This window comes from Herpailurus yagouaroundi, unplaced genomic scaffold, assembly GCF_014898765.1.
Source record: "Herpailurus yagouaroundi ecotype Mexico unplaced genomic scaffold, PumYag 250, whole genome shotgun sequence".
NCBI lineage: Eukaryota > Metazoa > Chordata > Mammalia > Carnivora > Felidae > Herpailurus > Herpailurus yagouaroundi.
In genome coordinates, this window is record NW_024412467.1 from 20,273,799 (window position 1) to 20,291,537 (window position 17,739).

The 17,739-nt window shown below is 44.9% G+C and overlaps 1 protein-coding gene across 1 annotated transcript in view; it reads right to left on the reverse strand.

Annotated features, from left to right (window-relative positions):
* FARS2 (phenylalanyl-tRNA synthetase 2, mitochondrial) overlaps positions 1–17,739 on the reverse strand; it is a 621,462-nt gene that overhangs the window by 639 nt on the left and 603,084 nt on the right. The window lies entirely within an intron of this gene.

A 17,739-nucleotide genomic window follows, 5' to 3' on the forward strand; every position in this document is an offset into this window, starting at 1 on the left:
GAAGAAGAAGAAGAAGAAGAAGAAGAAGAAGAAGAAGAAGAAGAAGAAGAAAGAGGAGGGGAAGGGGGAGAGGGAGGAGGAGGAGGAGGGTGGAGGGGGAGGGGGAGAAGGGGGAGGAGGAGGAGGAAGAGAAGGAGAAGGAGAAGGAGGAGAAAACTTGGGCCAACCCATCCCCTTTCTTCTAGAAATTTCTCCTCTCAATCCATCTCTAGCAAATAGGAACATTCTGCTTTGCCAAAACATCCCAGAGAAGAAGACCGGTGCAGAATTCTCTTCTAGGGAATTGCAGTGCTGTGCCATTTTGACACGAATGTTCTGCCTTAACACTTTCCCACTATAGTTAAATCCTCATCCTTCTTGTCCTAATCTATGGAAACAGTAAGAGGTTGCCATCATTTAATGATATCCTTTTACATACCTCATGATAGTTAATAGTTTTTACATTGGATGGAGCCCATGTTTAATTGGAATTAAAGGGTGCTGAGAATGTACAAAGCCATTCTTGTTTGCAGTGAGTTATTCATTGCATTTGTGCTTGCCTTCTTGAGTAGACATCTGGAACTGTGCTACCATAATTATTTCTTATTGTAATGAGTTGAACTATACCCCCACCTACCCAAATAGGTTGAAGTCTTAACCTCCAATACATTAGAATGTGTCTTTACTTGACAATAGGGTCATTGCCGATGTAATTAAGATGAGGTCATGGTGGAGTAGAGTGGGCCCTGGTCCCACACCAGGGCTGGTGTCCCTATAAGACCGCCATGTGGAGACTCACACGGCAGAACTCCACGTGGCGACAAAGGCAGAGACTGAAATTATTCAGTCGCACCCCACAGAAGGCCAAAGGTTGCCAACAAAGCACCAGAAGCTAGAGGAAGCAAGCAAGGATTCACCTAAAGTTTTCAGGAAGAGCATGGACTCACTGACACCTTGAATTTGGACTTTTGGCATCAAGAACTGTGAGATAATACAGTTCTCTTATTTCAAAGACACCTGGTTTGTGGTGCTTGTTATGGCAGCCTGAGGAAACAATATAATTATATAAATGGTTTCTCTTTGATCAAGTATCTAACCTGTATTGATCTGGATGAAAGTGTGTCTCCACATTTCACTCATCTCCTCCTGCTTTGAGAGACTTTGGAAGCTTCTGAATGAGGAGGCTATTTTCAGAAATAGTAATGAAAGTTTCAATTTTGGATGTCTTTAATTATAATGTAAAAATGAGTAACACTCCTTCCAAAAAGAGCTACCCTAAATCCATCTGGGATTCAAGGAGATACTGAATTCAAACAATGCACTACTGCCATAGTCCTTAATGGATGGCCAATTCTAAGAATAGCAGAGCATTATTCTAAAATTAAAATAATCACTAAAGCTGGGTGACAGAATGCCTTTATGTGGGCCTCTACAGGCCTGGCTATGCCAGATTTAATTAAGGAGTTTTATTTGCATCAATAAATTATTATCCAAGGTAAAATTAAAGTTATTCGATTTGTTCACACTCAATTTCGTTTAGGTGTACAATTAGTGGTATAAGTCTATTGCAAAATAATTCAGCCAAGAAATCAATTTTAGCACCTACAAAAAGCCCAACCAAGCTATAATTACAATCTTCCAAATGCTAATTGTGTACAGTTTGGGATAGGAAATATACATATATATCATCTCACTGTTTACAACCAAAAAATTATACTTGCATAAAACATGAGAAAATTATCTTCATTATTTATGACCCTCTAAAGGCTAAGATGTTCCTTTTAGGGCCCTTTTGGATGGATCCACATTAGAAATTATTGTCTTCCCTGGCTGCATATGTACCATTTCTTCTTCTTGTGGAGTCAGAAGCTAATGTGTGCTGATGCAGAGAGCCCCATAGTAGGAGGCAGCGGGGACCAGAGATCAATGCAGGAGCTGGGACTTCAGGGAAGAGCCTGGGTTTGGGGGAAATGTATGTCACCTATAGTATCAACGTGTTCTCATCTATGAGAGAAAGGTCACAAGTTGGGGGATGAGCAACTAATGGAATAATTGATAAAAATGATGTTCATTTCCAAATAGGAAATTAGTTGTATGCTCCAGGCAGGCCATACGGTAACCATACTTGATGAAAACCAGTGAGAACTAAGACAACATTCAGCAGATTGTTCTGAGAGTCATAATGGCCTCTAGAGCATTCTCTCTCTAAAAATACTGGACAGAATCATTTGGAGCAATATAAGAACGCAAAGGTGGTAGACACCTGAGTTGGATTTTGTTATTTTGACAATGATCTCTTGCTATCTGCCAAAACCACATGCACTGTGACAATGATGCCATGCATTTGCATAGCAAGTCACAGTGTACAAAGGTCCAACATGTGTATCTCTCCCTGGGAGGTCCATTTGCAAGTGATTATTGCCGCCACATCTGTTTTTCAGTTGGAGAGGAAACTGAGTGAATTGAAGAAGAAAAAGGACTGGGTAAGTGGGAGACTCAGCCAAGACTCCACAGCCATGCTGGTAACATATTTTGACATACATCTTTCACATTTGCATTTCACAGAAATTCATTATTTATTTATTGTAAAGAGTTACTCTGTTATGTGCTACACTGCTTGCCTGGGACTATGGGGAGAAATTCCTTAATATCTTAGCACCATAAAGAACTGTTCTCCTGAGCATTGGGCTAGTTACCTATTCCAGCACATTCTCCCTCTAGAAAAATGGATGGATGTTCTTCTGGGTCATTTTTATGCATAATGACACTTATGTGTCTCTCCAAGGTGCCCAAGTTCTGAAAGGGAAAAGTAAGGATTGATTCAGAGAATGGGAATGGGAAAAGTAGGTGGAATAGGTAGAACTGAGAAGAACAGGAGGATGTCAGCTTCCCCTGACACTAACCCAGCTGATTGGCTCACTTGTGTAGAATTTCATGTGACTCTGGTACTAAGTTTGGGGGGAGATGGTGACAAATGCAGTGCATTCAGAGAGAGAATGGGGAGCAGTTAGGAAAAAATTCCCATAAGGAGTTGTTGAAGTAACTGGAGATGTTGAGTCCTGACTACAGAAGTCTCGAGGAAACACTGTACATGCTTTCTATGATGTGGAGAGCCACCATACAAAGAGGCAGGAGAAATTTTCCGGTGAATGCACAGGACATAATGAGATCATTGGAAAAGAACACCAGGAAGAAAATTTCCTTTCAATGTAAGATAAGGTATTTTAACAATTCTAGCAGGCAAACAATGGTCAGGGTGTCCTGTAGAACTTTCCACCCTTGACTGGAAGTATCCAAACAGTGACTGGAGAGTTGTCCTAAAGGGTACCATTTGGTTCAAGCAAATGGCTCTGGGGTCAGTTCAATGGTACCAAGTTCAATGGTACCAAGGGTACCATTTGGTTCTAGCTCCAACTGCCCATGACTTTACAAATAAGTTCTACTTGGTTCTCAGGGTTCATTATTTTTTTGGTGTTTGCCAGAGACCTCTCCATGGGGCAGTAAACCTTTCTCCCTTCTATTACCTCATGGTCATTTTAGAATGTCATTTCTTTGGCTCACTCCTTCTTCCCTGGCTCCTTGGGTCTGAAGAGTGATGCCATACTCTGAAGGAATCAGGAAGTGCTGGTGGAAAATTTCTATTAATTGCCAATATATTTTTTATCTTAGTAGACTTTTGTGTTCTCTCTGTACCTCACAGTTTGTAGGCATTTAATGAAGTTTTAATGGTGAATGAGTGAGTATGAATATTATCTTGGCAGCTAATTTTGAAAACAATATTCCAGACTTTAAGGAGAAAAGAAAAGGGAAATAATCCAAAAAAATTCTAAACCGTTTAAAACAGCTCTAAGTTAGAAATTGAATTAATTGCTCATGATTTTTAAAAATACTCTTAGCAAACTGGAAATAGAAAATTTCCTAAAATGATTTTTAAAACACTATAAAAATACATAGCCTACATCATGCTAAATGGTGAAATATTAAAAATATTCTCTTTAAAATCAAATCAGATAAGGAGGCTTGCTATTTTCAGCTCCAGTGAACATTTTACTAAAGGTTCTACACTGTGTGATAAGACAAGAAAAAAGGTATAAATAATGCAGTATAAAAAACAAAATTGGTAGAGGCACCTGGGTGGCTCAGTCAGTTAAGTGTCCGACTTCAGCTCAGGTCATGATCTTGCACTTTGTGGGTTTGAGCCCTGCATCAGACTCTCTGCTGTCAGCATGGAGCCTTCTTCAGATCTTCTGTCCCACTGCTACCCTCCCCCACTCCCTCAGGCTTTCTCTCTCTCTCAAAAATAAATAAACATTTTTAAAAATAGAGCAAAATTCAGGTCATGATCTCATGGTTCATGAGTTCAAGCCCCGTGTCGGGCTCTGTGCTGACAGTGCAGAACCTGCTTGGGATTCTCTGTGTCCCTCTCTTTCTGCCCCTACCCTCGCTCATGATCACATGCTATCTCTTTCTCTCTCTCAAAATAAATAAACATTAAAAAACGCAAAGGTGTATCACCACAAAAATGGTCTCTTCTTAATTTGGCCTTGCTGAATCTGCTTTCCTGTCTCTGTTGTCAGTGGCTAAGCAGCACATTAACAAAAGTTTGCTACTCACCAAGTTCCTGTGAACTCTCCAGGTCCACCTGGTCTGATTGTGTCTTGCTTCTCAGCATGGCCAGCCTCTCCTGGGCTCCAGCCTATCTTCAGCAAGCAGCTTTACTTTTTGGAACCATATCTTATCTCCTGTCTTTACAGAGCAACTCTCGTAAAGGGGCACAAAGCAAACCTTGTCTTCCCTGCCTCATATGATTCTCTATAATCCCCCTCTTAAGGATTTAGCCCAGGTTAAATGTTGTTTATTTGCTTAAAAAAAGAATTTAAATCAAATTGAGTTTTTTATACAGCCTACATATTAAATAAGTATGAACAAATATATGTTATGGGGTCAGAACAGGCATATCGATTGATGAGAAAACAGGCATATTGATTGAGCAGTATGGCTGAAAGATCCAGTCATCTAAGATCTCACTGAGCACTTATCAGCATAGGGGTCAACAAGAGAAAGAGATGGCCCCTGCCCACCATTAGGCAAGCAACACCATCTATCATACAGAACACAAGTAGATAATATATGCAAAAGAGCTAGATGGACTATTCCCATAGACAGATGGGGGAAAATGTGGGCTAGATGACAGAGCATTGGGTGATTCACACATAACTGGTTGAACTAACATACCCAGCAGAGCAGATTAATGAACAAATGTCAGCATATCGTGAGATCTCTATTGGCTCTACCCTCATCCCAGTCTTGTCCAACATTTTTATAAATGATTTGGACAAAAGAGGGGTAGTGTAATCAACCAAATGTATGTTATCATGAAAGTAGGAGTGATAGTAAATATGCTGAATAACAGAATCAGAATCCAAAAACCTGCAGAGTGGATCCAATTAGCCAGCCCGGTTAGGGGTGATGTGTCCAGATAGAGAGACAGGATGTGTTCACCATGCCCAGTGCTGTACTTACCACACCTGCGTGGTCCTTCGGGGGCAACATATGCAAATGGGAGTTTTACAGTAAAACAAACTCTAGGCAAAGTGACCAGGATAATGTGACTGGAAACCAGGGTAACTAGATGTGCAATCTAGCACAGGAGATGTAGCCTATGACTACATGTGATCCATTGCCATACATTTAAGGGAATACATATGAAATGAAATAGGACTTCAGCTTATTCCGTGTCATTCCACAAGGCTGAACTAAGACAAGACAGAGTTTGACTTTACGGGAAAGAAAAGGAATATTGGCTTAGTACCTATCTAGTGCCAGAAATGATGCTTAGTGTTTCATAATAATCCTCCCAACAACCAAATAAATTGTTCTGTTTATCTATGGCTAAATAGCAAACCACTACAAAACTTAGTAGCAGCTTAAAATAGCCATGTATTATTCTTCTAGCTCACCTGTCTGTGGGTCAGAAATTTGGACAGGGCAGAGCAAGGAGAGCTTATCTCTTCTCCGTGATGCCTGGGGCCTCAGCTGGAGTGTCTTGAATGGCTGAAGGCTGTTCAGGGGTCCCTCTTGGTCTCTCTATCCAGCCTTCAAGGGTGGGCTTCCTCACATCATGGTGGCCTTGGGATGGGTGAACCTGTTAGGCAGGGCTCGGGGCTCCAAGAGGTGAGGCAGATGTCGCCCCTCCTCTCAGGTCTAGGCTAGCAGCTGGCAGAGCAGTTCCTCTTTACCGTGCTGGTCAGGCTGGTCCCAGGGCCAGTGTGCATTTGGGGAGAGGGAAAAGGAGAGACAGAGAAAGCCTCTGTGGCTGTCTATGACCCGACACACTGGGGAAGAAGCACAGGATCGTAGGGACCGGCAGAGCCAGGACTCAAACCAGAACTGACCAGTGATCATTCCACTCAGTACCTTCAGGCCCTCAGTGACCTCCCAGATGTTCTCTCAATGTGCATGCTTCTTTTTAAAAATTATTTAAGTTTATGTATTTATTTTGAGAGAGAGAACACAAGCAAGGGAAGGAGCAGAGAGAGAGAGGGAGAGAGAGAATCCCAAGTAGGCTCCGCACTGACAGTGTGCAGAGTCCAATGAGGGATCGAACTCACAAACCCATGAGATCATAGCCTGAGCCAAGGTCAAGACTTGGACATTTAACTGACTGAGCCACCCAGGCACCCAGCCCCCACCCCCGCTACCTTGCTTATCTCCAAATGTGAACCACGCATCTCTGTTTGAATTTTACAGCAGCCCCTCAGACTCAGCAGGCAGATGTGAATCCTAAACTTATCACGGGCCCCCTCTCCATCCCAAACTGGGCACACCCACTGTCCCTAACATCCACCTAGTCTCCCAGGCTCAGCACATCCTGGCGAATCTGTTCTCACTCGCTCACTCATTTCTTGGGCCCCATGTCAGTCACAAAGGCCTGTGAGTTCATGTACACCACAACAAACCAGGAATCTGGCCTGCTGGTTGGGATACCCCTCTCCAAGCTCACCTAACTCCAGTCATACTGTCCTGATGCTCCTCTGTCCTCATCCCCGCCTTCTGAGCAGAAGCTCAGACAGCATCTCCCAGATGCCACCGTGGCGGATATAGCACCTTCCCTTCGCCCTCTCAACCCCTAAGCTCACTTTCTTCTTCACGGTGTTTATCCTTACCTGATATGGTGGTATCTATTTATTTGCTTATTTACTGACTGTCCCCATCTCTCCCTGGAACAGTGCCATTCAATAGAAATACAACATGAGGGGTGCCTGGTTGGCTGAGTCAGTTCATCACCTGACTCTGGCTCAGATGATGATCTCACAGTTTGTGGTTCAAGCTCCACATCATGCTCTGTGCCTGCAGCCTGCTTCAGATTCTTTGTCTCCCTATCTCTCTCTGCCCCTCCCCATTCGTGCTCACTCTCTCAAAAATAAAGAAATTAACTTTAAAAGAAAGGAAAGAAATACAACACGAGCCCTGTATGTAATTTCACATCTTATGGTAGCCACACGTTAAAAACCAGAAAAGAAGCAAGTGACATTAATTTTAATCATATATTTTATTTTGCTCAAACATCCAGTGTATTATCATTTCAACATATAGCCAATGCAAAAAAAAAAAAAAAAGATTAATGGAATCCTTTCCACTTTTTGTTCTCTGTTTTGAGTTCGGGTGCACATGTTCTCCCAGCACTTCTCATCGAGACTCGCCTATTTCAAGGGCTCAGTGGCTCCAAGAGCAGCACAGCTCTAAAATATAATAAGCCCCAGGGCTCAGAGGGCTTGTGCTCCTTGTCCACCTCTCTCTTCTCAGGGCCTGCAACAATGCCTGGCACTGAGTCAGTGTTTGTGGATTGCATAAATACCATAAATTACATCCCTTGTCTTGGTTCCTCTCCCTCCCACACCAGCCCCAGTCCCCCTCACCTCTTGTATGGCAGGCACCTCCTACCTGTTGGCACCTACAGGTGTGGCCGGTAATTTCCTTTTCCTGGAACCTTGTCACCAGTTCCAGAAGCTACTGGAGAAAGGCTCTAAGGGAGCAGCCCGGGTGCTGTGTCTGTGCCTGCCACCAGTAGCAGCAACATTCAAGCTAGGGAAGCTTTAGAATCTGCCTGATCTGGTGGCCCCACCTGCGGGCACCTGCTGAAGGCCTCTTCCCCTTCTTTCTTAGCCAAAGTGTCTGGGTCTCTGGTTCTCTCCTCCCCTCTCCCTGCCTTTGCCCTTAATCCTGAGCTCTAGGGTGGATCCCCTCAGGGATTTCTAAAGGTCTTCAGTATAACTTAGGTTGGGAACACTGACATCTGATTCTATGCTTTTATAAAAAAATTTTATTTGAGAGAGAGAGAGAGAGAGAGAGAGAGAGAGAGAAAGCAGGGGAGAGAGAGAGAGAGAGGATGAGAGAGGAAGAGAGAGAGAGAGAAAGTCTTAAGCAGGCTTCATGCTCAGCACAGAGCCCAACTTGGGACTCAGTGCTACAACCCTGGGATCATGACTTGAGCCAAAATCAAGAGTCAGATGCTCAACCAACTGGATCCCAGGCACCCTGACCTCATGTTTTTTGACTGAAGAAATTGATGGCAGAGGTCTGTTTGGTCTGAACTGGTGTCTACCATGATGGCTGGCTCTAAGGACCCACTGCCTGCCCATTTGTCTGCTACTTCTGTGACAGCTTGGTGCCAGCCTGCTGCCCAAGCTCTTGGCCTTGGCTGACAGTTCCAAACTTCTTGTCCCTGGATGTTCCATCTAGGTGTGGCCCAGAGTGGTCAGCTGGCTTTGAGTTCCTCCTCTACGGATTCTTTTTTGTGCCTAGGTGGTTCAGTCAAGCATCCAACTTTGGCTCAGGTCATGATCTCACAGTACATGGGTTCAGGCCCCACATGAGGCTCTGTGCTGACAGCTCAGAGTCTGAAGCCTGTTTTGGATTCTGTTTCTCCCTCTTTTTCTGTCCTCCCCCACTTGCACCCTTTCTGTCTCTATCTCTCAAAAATAATAAATAAACATTTAAAAAGTTATTTAGGGGCGCCTGGGTGGCGCAGTCGGTTGAGCGTCCGACTTCAGCCAGGTCACGATCTCGCGGTCCGTGAGTTCGAGCCCCGCGTCAGGCTCTGGGCTGATGGCTCAGAACCTGGAGCCTGTTTCCGATTCTGTGTCTCACTCTCTCTCTGCCCCTCCCCCGTTCATGCTCTGTCTCTCTCTGTCCCAAAAAATAAATAAACGTTGAAAAAAAAATTTAAAAAGTTATTTAAAGAATGTCAGCTTTACCAGCTTATGATCCACATACCATACAACTTCCTTTTTAAAGAGTATGATTCAATGGATTTTGCTATATTTACAGATAACGTGCAAATATCACCACAGCTCATTTTAGAAACTTTTCACAACCTGTAAAAGAAACCCCACACCCTTTAGTTACCACCCCCGTTTCCCCTCCCCCACAGCCCTAGGTCACTAATAGGTCTCTGTAGATCTCCCTATTTTGAACACTTCCTATGAATGGGGTTATATAATATGTGGTCTTCTGTGACTAGCTTCTTTCACTTAGCATGATATTTCCATGGTTCTTCATATAGCATGTATCCCTTCCTTTTTAGGGCTAAATAATATTCCATTGTATGGACATATCCACTCATCAGCTGATAAGCATTTGGATTCTTTCCACCTTTTGGCTATTAGGAATAATGCCGTATGAACACACATGTACAATCCCCCATCAGTTCTCCCTGTATCTTGCTGCCAGGCTGATCTTTGACAAACATGGGAGAGCAGATCAGTTTATTGTTCTGACACTTCCAGGGGCTTGGCCCTTCACAACTGGAGTGCCCTCCATTTCTCCCCATGCTATGGAGGGAGCAATGGAGGAAGCAATGGAGGAAGCAATGGAGGGCCATGGTCAGGGCAAAGGCTTTGGACTCAGAGGTCACAGTTATAGTTACCAGTGGGCTAAGCCAGACACAAGACCAGCCCAGTTTTGGGATTTGGGGACAGCAGTGATGATTCTTTCACTTTGATTTACTATCCACTAGGCAACAAGCAGATCAAAGATGCCAGGGGCTGTACTCCACAAGGCTACCTTCTGACTTCCACAGAGATGTCCAGGCTCAGAGGACAGCTGGCCACCCTCCATGTGAGCCCACAGAGCCCAGCACTGCCCCTTATCAGCTAGAGAGGGACCATGACAGCACTTTAGGGTCCTCCACATTAGCACTGTAGCCACACTCATCTGTGTTCTACCTTTGACTGCCTCATCAGGTAACACCACAGTGCTTATTATCCCCTGTTTATGGGGATAATAATACACCAACCTCACAGGATTCCTGAAAATCCATGCATGCATGCATGAACCAGGCCAGAACAAGGAAAGCACTCTATGCATGTCAGCCACGATCTCTTCCCAAGGCAAACACTTTGCTCTGTGGAGACTTCTCTCCCACCTGTGCTCATCCCCTCTTCATACCTTGCATCTAGATTCTCAGGTTAACCAAGTTCTGGCTATTTCTATTAGTTTCCTACTGCTGTTGTAACAAATTGCCACAAACTCAAATGTGATGGCTTAAAACACACACACTTATTATATGTGCCTTCTGGAGGGCAGAAGGCCAGAACTTGTCACAGTGGGCCAAAATCAAGGTGTTAGCAGGGTTCTGTTTCTTCTGGGGACTCTAGGGAAGAATTGTTGCCCTGACCTTTCTAGCTTCTTGATGCTGCCCACAGTCCTTAGCTCACAGCCCCCTCCTCCATCTTGAAAGCCAGCCAGCAATGGCTGGTGGAGTCTTTCTCAAATTGGGTCAGTCGGCCTCTCTGAGTCTGTTGTCACATCTCTGCTTCCTCCCTTGAGATTTCCTTGGCCCACCTGGATAATCCAGGATAATCTCCCCATCTCAACTCAGCTCCTTAGCAATGTTTATTCCAGCTGCAACCTAATCCCCTCTTGCCACAAAACCTTTTGTCATGGCAGCTCCAGGTATCAGAGTGCAAATATCTCTGGGGAGCATTATTCTGCCTACCACACTATTCTTTAATGTTCAGTTATGGCCTCCCCTTGCCACTTGGGATTTCCCCAAATGACCCAGTCCTCTGCCTCCTTTCCTAAATGCCCAAAATACTTATCATCTGTAACCTTCATGTTTACATAGCTTTTGTGCCATCGTGTACTCTTCGTGTACTCATCGTGTAGGTGAAATGTAAAGTCCAGAAAGGCAAGGACCACGTCTCACCCCCTGAGAGAGGCAGCGTGGCAGAGCAGAAAGGCCCGGAACTGGGAGCCAAGGGGCCTTGCTTCCATTCTAGCCTCTGGCTTGGAAACCCTGAGTGATTTTCTGGACATCTGTGATTCTCATTTCCCTCTCTGTAAAATGGGGTTCATCCAAACTCTAGCCATAGCCACTGTTAAAAATCAAAACAAAGCAACACATCAACAAAAACAAACTACTCAATCAAAAAAAAAAATGGGCAGAGGTCTTCAATAGACATTTCTCCAAATAAGACATACAAATGACAAAAAAAGCACATGAGGAGATACTCAACATCACTCATTAGGAAAATGAGGTACTACTTCATGTCCATTGGGATGGCTATTATAAAAAGAAAAACAGAAAATTACAAGTGTTGGCGAGGATGTGGAAAAATTGGAACACCTGTTCACTGCCAGTGGGAATGTAAGATGGTGCTGCTGTTGGGGAAAACAGTATGATGATTCTTCAAAAAATTAAACAGAGAACTACCATATCATCCAGCAATTCCACTTCTGGGTATATGCCCAAAGGGAAAGCAGGGACTTCAACACCCACGTTCACAGCTGCACTATTCACTACAGCCAAAAGGTAAAGCAACCCAAGGGACCATCAACAGATGAATGGATAAACAAACTGTGGTATACTCATACAATGGAATATTGGGGCCACCAACAGGGATGGTCCCACCGCCCACCAGAGACACAGTCTTAACAAGGAAAGAAATTCTGGAACATGCTACAAAGTGTGTGAACCTTAAGGCTACTATGCCAAGTGAAATGAGCCAGTCACCAAAGATGAATATTTTATGATTGCATATATGAGGTTCCTGAACAGTCAGGCTTATAGAGACATAAAGGAGAAAGATGGTTGCCAGGGGCTAAAGGGTTGAGCAGGAGTTAGTGTTTAATGGGGACAGACTTTCAGTCTGGGAAGATGGAAAACTTCCGGAGATGGATGGCGGTGATGGTCGCAGAACAACGTGAAGGTACTTATGCCACAGAACCTTCCACTTAAAATAGTTAAGATGGTACATTTTATATTACATATACCTTACTGCAACAACAACAAAAAACCAAGCAATGTAAGTAGAAGTGCTCTGGTAACTATAACATTTGTACAACTTTAAGGTGACGGTTTCCTGATATCCTATTACCTCCTCACCATTTTTCTGCTCATATTCCAGATCCCAATAAATAGTGCAGAGTTGCTCAGGCACATACATCTTCCTGTCCTTTTCTTTCCCAGCCCATCTGCAGACGTGTGTAGCTAACCATCTTACCTGACGATGTCTCGTAAACTATAGCAGTCTGAACATTTTTAAAAGTTTTTTTTTTAATGTTTATTTATTTTTGAGAGAGAGAGAGACAGAGTATGAGTGGGGGAAGGGCAGAGAGAGAGGGAGACACAGGATCCGAAGAAGGCTCCAGCCTCTCAGCTGTCAGCGCAGAGTCTGACGTGGGGCTCAAACTCATGGGCTGCAAGGTCACGACCTGAGCCAAAGTCGGAAGCCCAACCGACCGAGCCACCCAGACGCCCCTGAACATTTTTAATGTGACAAAACGTGAAAAGGGATGGAGAAAGAAAGGTAGAGATATGTGTGCATTGTGCATTCATGGATTTGTGTTTATAATCCAACGATGTTATTTTTCAAGTCTGCCTAAAGCTGGTTCCACCTGCTGGTTTCTTTTGGTGACCCAAATACGTGTGTGCATTCTCCATATGCTTTGGAGTCCGCACACAATGAGCTGTGTTTGTCCCTCGACTGACTTTATGCAGTGGAAGCAGAGCACACAGCACGTAGACCGGGGAGCCCGAAATCCCGAGCCAAGCTGCACACAGGGTAGGTAGGAGCTGGGGGAAGCAATAAGACCTAATAACCTCACCCATTCTCCTAATTGCTTTCTTCTCACAAAGAACCACACCAGAGGCTCCGGTGGCCCTCAGGGAAATCTCTGCTTGTTATGAGGCCGGTGGGCAAGCCTTCCCTCCCTGTGAAATGCTGGCAATTTGTGTCAACAAATCCAATTTCAGTCAATCAATAGCCCGCCTCCTAGCTCTGTCCTCCAGGCCCCACAGAGCCGGGAGCTGGCTTCCCCTTCCTCCCAGCCCTGCCCACAGGAGCCCTGGCAGGAAGAGCGGCTGGCTGGGTACAGAGGATGAACAGGCAGTGGGGTCCAGCTGGTTGTGGCAGAGGGCCACCAACAGGGATGATCCCACCGCCCACATGAGACACAGTGTGGCGTGTGGGTTACAAGCGCCAGCTTTGCACAGAGAAGCCCAGGTACAAGGGCTGGCTGTGCTACTTTTGCCTGTATGGCCTTCGGCAAGCTCTTCACCTCTTTGAGCTCCAGGTTCCTCCTTTCTAAGGCAGGATGGTAATGGTGCCCACATCCGGGATTGTTCAGAGAAGGATTACAATGCATGCAAGGCACCCAGCTCGTCTCTGGCCCATATTAAGTATAAAGAGGGAGAGGCACTGGAGATCTGCCAAACCTTACAAGCCCGATAGGACAGCACATGGGAGCTACTGTGGAGATTACAGTCATCGTTAGCACCATCATCATCATGACCCCTGTCTTCTGGACGATTGTGTGGGAAAACAGCTCAGGACTCTACTGGCAGAGAGGGAACCAGCCCATGTAGGTCTACCAACATGGAGGAGAACCTTTGACCATACACTAGTTCATGAAGGTTCCCTGAGCAGACATGCTTATTAGATGTCATCAGTGTTTGTAAAAAGAAATATCCAAACTGTAGGGGTGCCTGGGTGACTCAGTTGGTTAAGCATCCAAGTCTTGATTTCAGCTCAAGTCATGATCTCATGATTTCATGAGTTCAAGCCCCACATTGGGCTCTCTACTGACAGTGTGGAGCCTGCTAGGGATTCTCTCTCTCTCCCTCTCTCTCTCTGTCCCTCCCCCACTCACCCTATCTCTGTCTCTCTCAAAATAAATAAACTTAAAAAAATATATACCCAGATTGTAGTGTCCTCATCAGATGCCTGGTACCTGACCTCAGGAGAGTCATTTGCAGGCAGATGCTCCCAAGGAGGTTTGCTCCATCGCCTGGCACAACATGGAATAGGGACAGGGTTTGACCTCAGACATACTGGTTTTCCAGAGAGCAACGCAAAAGGACTCCACAGCGGTTCCCTGAGATTTCTGCATTTCCTCTGGGAAGCCAGAAAGAACAGAGCCCTCCCCAAAAATGAGCCCTCTCACCTGTAGGGGAGGTCACAGTTTCATAGATCTTTGGGTGCTAGAGGTCCCCACCAGGCAGCAAAGAGTTAACACAACCCTACTTCTTGCTAGCTGGCCATCATGCCCAATAGATTGGGGGGTGAGACCCTTCTGCATGTGCATGATCACGTGAATTCCCCACAGGGCCAGGAGCAAAGCCCCTCAGAGTAGGACACACAAGGACAGGTTCAAGCTAATCAGGCAGCACAGGGCTCCAACTGAAGCTCCGGAAATACGGAATTTGTAACTAGCCGAGGATGCAAACATTTCTCCAGCAGGAAATGGTTAGAAAGAAAGACCATAGAGTGCATTTTGCGCCTGCCGTTGCTGCTGCTGTTTTGCTTAATTGGGAAAGGAAAGAGAGTAATTAGAGGTGAGGTTTCCAGATGCAGAATGCCTTAATATTTATGGAGTTTCTACTCTGAGGCAAGCACTGTGAGAGACCCTTCCACATTCATTCTTTCATTTTGTGCATCACAATAACCCTGCCTAGCCAGTATATTTACCTTTTTGTTGTTGTTACATGAGGAAGCAGAGGCCCAGATATAACCTGAAAGCTCAGGAACCTGGCACTGAGCAGGTACTCAGTAATGAGAGATTAACGGAGACCTGCCCTGGGTCACAGTCAGCAGGAAAGATTCAAATGCAGATTCTAAAGGTCCAGGCTACTCCTGACCCCACTTTGCTCTCTCCCTACCTGCTTGCTCAGGGCAGGAGACTAGGAGGCCTTCATCAGGAATGGGTTTTGGCTTCTGGGAAAAACTTCCAGATGGAGAAAATAAAGCTTTTTCTAGAGGAATCAATCTGCTTTTACAGGAGCAGCCATATCTCCATGCAGCCCAAGGGGAGATCCCTCTGAACATTTAAGGTAGTCTCAGATTTTCAGAGGAGAGAGCCAAAGATTCTGAATTTAAAAGAAAAAGGGAGTGAAAGACCCCCAGGCTAATAAAATGTGAGTTATATCTGCTATGAAATTGGGCTTTCCTTTGAAAGCACGGGGTCAGTGCCTGCTTCCTTTCTGGAATTTACCTTACGGTGAGTACAGTGAAAACCAAAAGAACAAAAACCAAGTCGCCATGCATGTTTGGGACATTTGGGATTAGGATATATAAGCACAGTGGGAAGAGTCCTAGAAATTGCTCCCAGAAATTTGATTACTGGATAGAAATGACAGGAATCTGGATTTCCAACCAGACTTCTTGAGTTCCAGACTCTAGCATATGAAACTTCTTCCTGACACTCCATGCAGAATGCACCATGGGCATATACAACTCATCATACCTGCAGTCAAATGAATGATTGGTTGCTGCTTACACCCACCCCCATGCCCACTGCCACCAACGGGAACATGGCCTGCCTTCTCTACTTGGGTTGGAGGTATCATTGTCGTCCACCCATCCTCTCAAACTAGATACTTGGGATATGTGTCAGCCCTCCCTCACCGATCCAGCAGGCTGCGTCCTGCCAGTCTCTCCTTCACGCTGTCACTGACCTGTGGCATCTTTCTTCCATTCTCATACTCAAGCTTCTAGACCAGCCTCCCCAGTTGTAGTCTTACCCTCCTGTGCCCATCAGTGGTTCCAGAGACATTGTTCTAAAATCCTAATTTGATCATGGCACTCCCCTACTTATCAGCTTCCATCACTCACCAGCATTGCACACTCTAGAGTCCAAGCCTCTTAGCAGACTCTGAAAACTTGCATGATCTCCATAGATGGACAAATTGGGCTGCCTCCAAAGTGCCTCCCATCTAGGTTAAATAAGTGCCACTGAGAGGGTTCATTTTATTTGTCACCTTGGTCAGACATACTAGTTGGCTTGGGCTGCCATGTAAGATACCACAGGCTGGGTGGCTTAAACAGCAGAAAAGTATTTCCTTGTGGTTGTGGAGGCTGGAAGTCCAAGATCAAGGTGCCAGAAGGATTGGCTTCTCCCAAGGCCTCTCTCCTTGGCTAACAGAAGGCCACCTTCTCACTGTGTCCTCATATACCCCTGCTTTTTTTTCTCTGTGTGTCCTAATCTCCTCTTTTCATAAGGACATCAGTCATACTGGATAAAAGCCCACCCTAACAGGCTCAGTTTAACTTCAACACCTCATCAAGGGTCCTATCATCAAATACAGTCATATTCCAAGGTACAGGAGGTTAGGACTTCAACATATGGATTTGGAAGGGACATCATTCAGCCCATAACAGCGATAGTATCCAGTTTGGGGGTCAAACACCAGTTTAGATGTTGCTGTGAAGGTATTTTTTAGATGTGATTAAAATTTAAATCAATGGTCTTTAAGTAAAGCAGGTAACGCTCCATAACATGGGTTGGCCTCATCCAATCAGTTGAAGGCCTTGAGAGAAAAGACTGAGGTCCCCTGAGGAAAAGAGCATTCTGCCTCCAGGCTGCCTTTGGCTTAGAGCCAATCATATCAATTCTTCCCCAGCTCTGGGATTTCAGACTTTCCAGCCCCAATAATTGTGTGGGACAATTCCTTAAAGCAAATCTCTCTTGGGGCACCTGGGTGACTCAGTTGGTTAAGCATCCAACTTCGGCACAGGTCATGATCTCACAGTCAGTGAGTTTGAGCCCTGCATCAGGCTTTGTGCTGACAATTCAGAGCCTGGAGACTGCTTCGGATTCTGTGTCTCCCCCTCTGTCTAGCCCTCCCTGGCTTGTACTCTGTCTGTCTCTCTCTCTCTCTCAAAAATAAACAAACATTAAAAAAATTTTTTTAAACAAATCTCTCTTGATATATGTACACATACCTTTTTGGTTCTATTTCTCTAAAGAACCCTGACCAGCCCTAACCACATACCCCAAAAGATACCTGAAAACACATAAAAATGTAAATACAGAGGTAGGCAGTCAAGGGTTGGTATGGTGTTTCCAAAATCACCAGGGGCCCAGGCTACTTACATCTTGGTACTTAGTGTGCTATCTCATGGTCCTATCTGGCTGCTTGAGCTCCAGATATCACGTCTCTATTCCAGCCAGCAGGAGAAAGGAAGGGACATAAAAGAGAACACCTCTTCCTTTCAGAGATACGTTCTGTAAATTGAACATGAACATCTCGTTAGCCAGAATTTGGTCACATCTAGTTGCAAGGAAACTGGGAATGTAGTCTTTATTCCAGAATATGTGTGCCCAGCTAAAATCAGAAGGTTTTATATAATCATAGAAAGGAGGGGTGGATATGGCATTGCACCACAATACATTTGCTACAAGTACCAGCTTAAGTGGGTGCCAATAGGAATGAATTATTTAGAAATTAAGAGATTAACGTGGGCAGGGGCAGGCAGA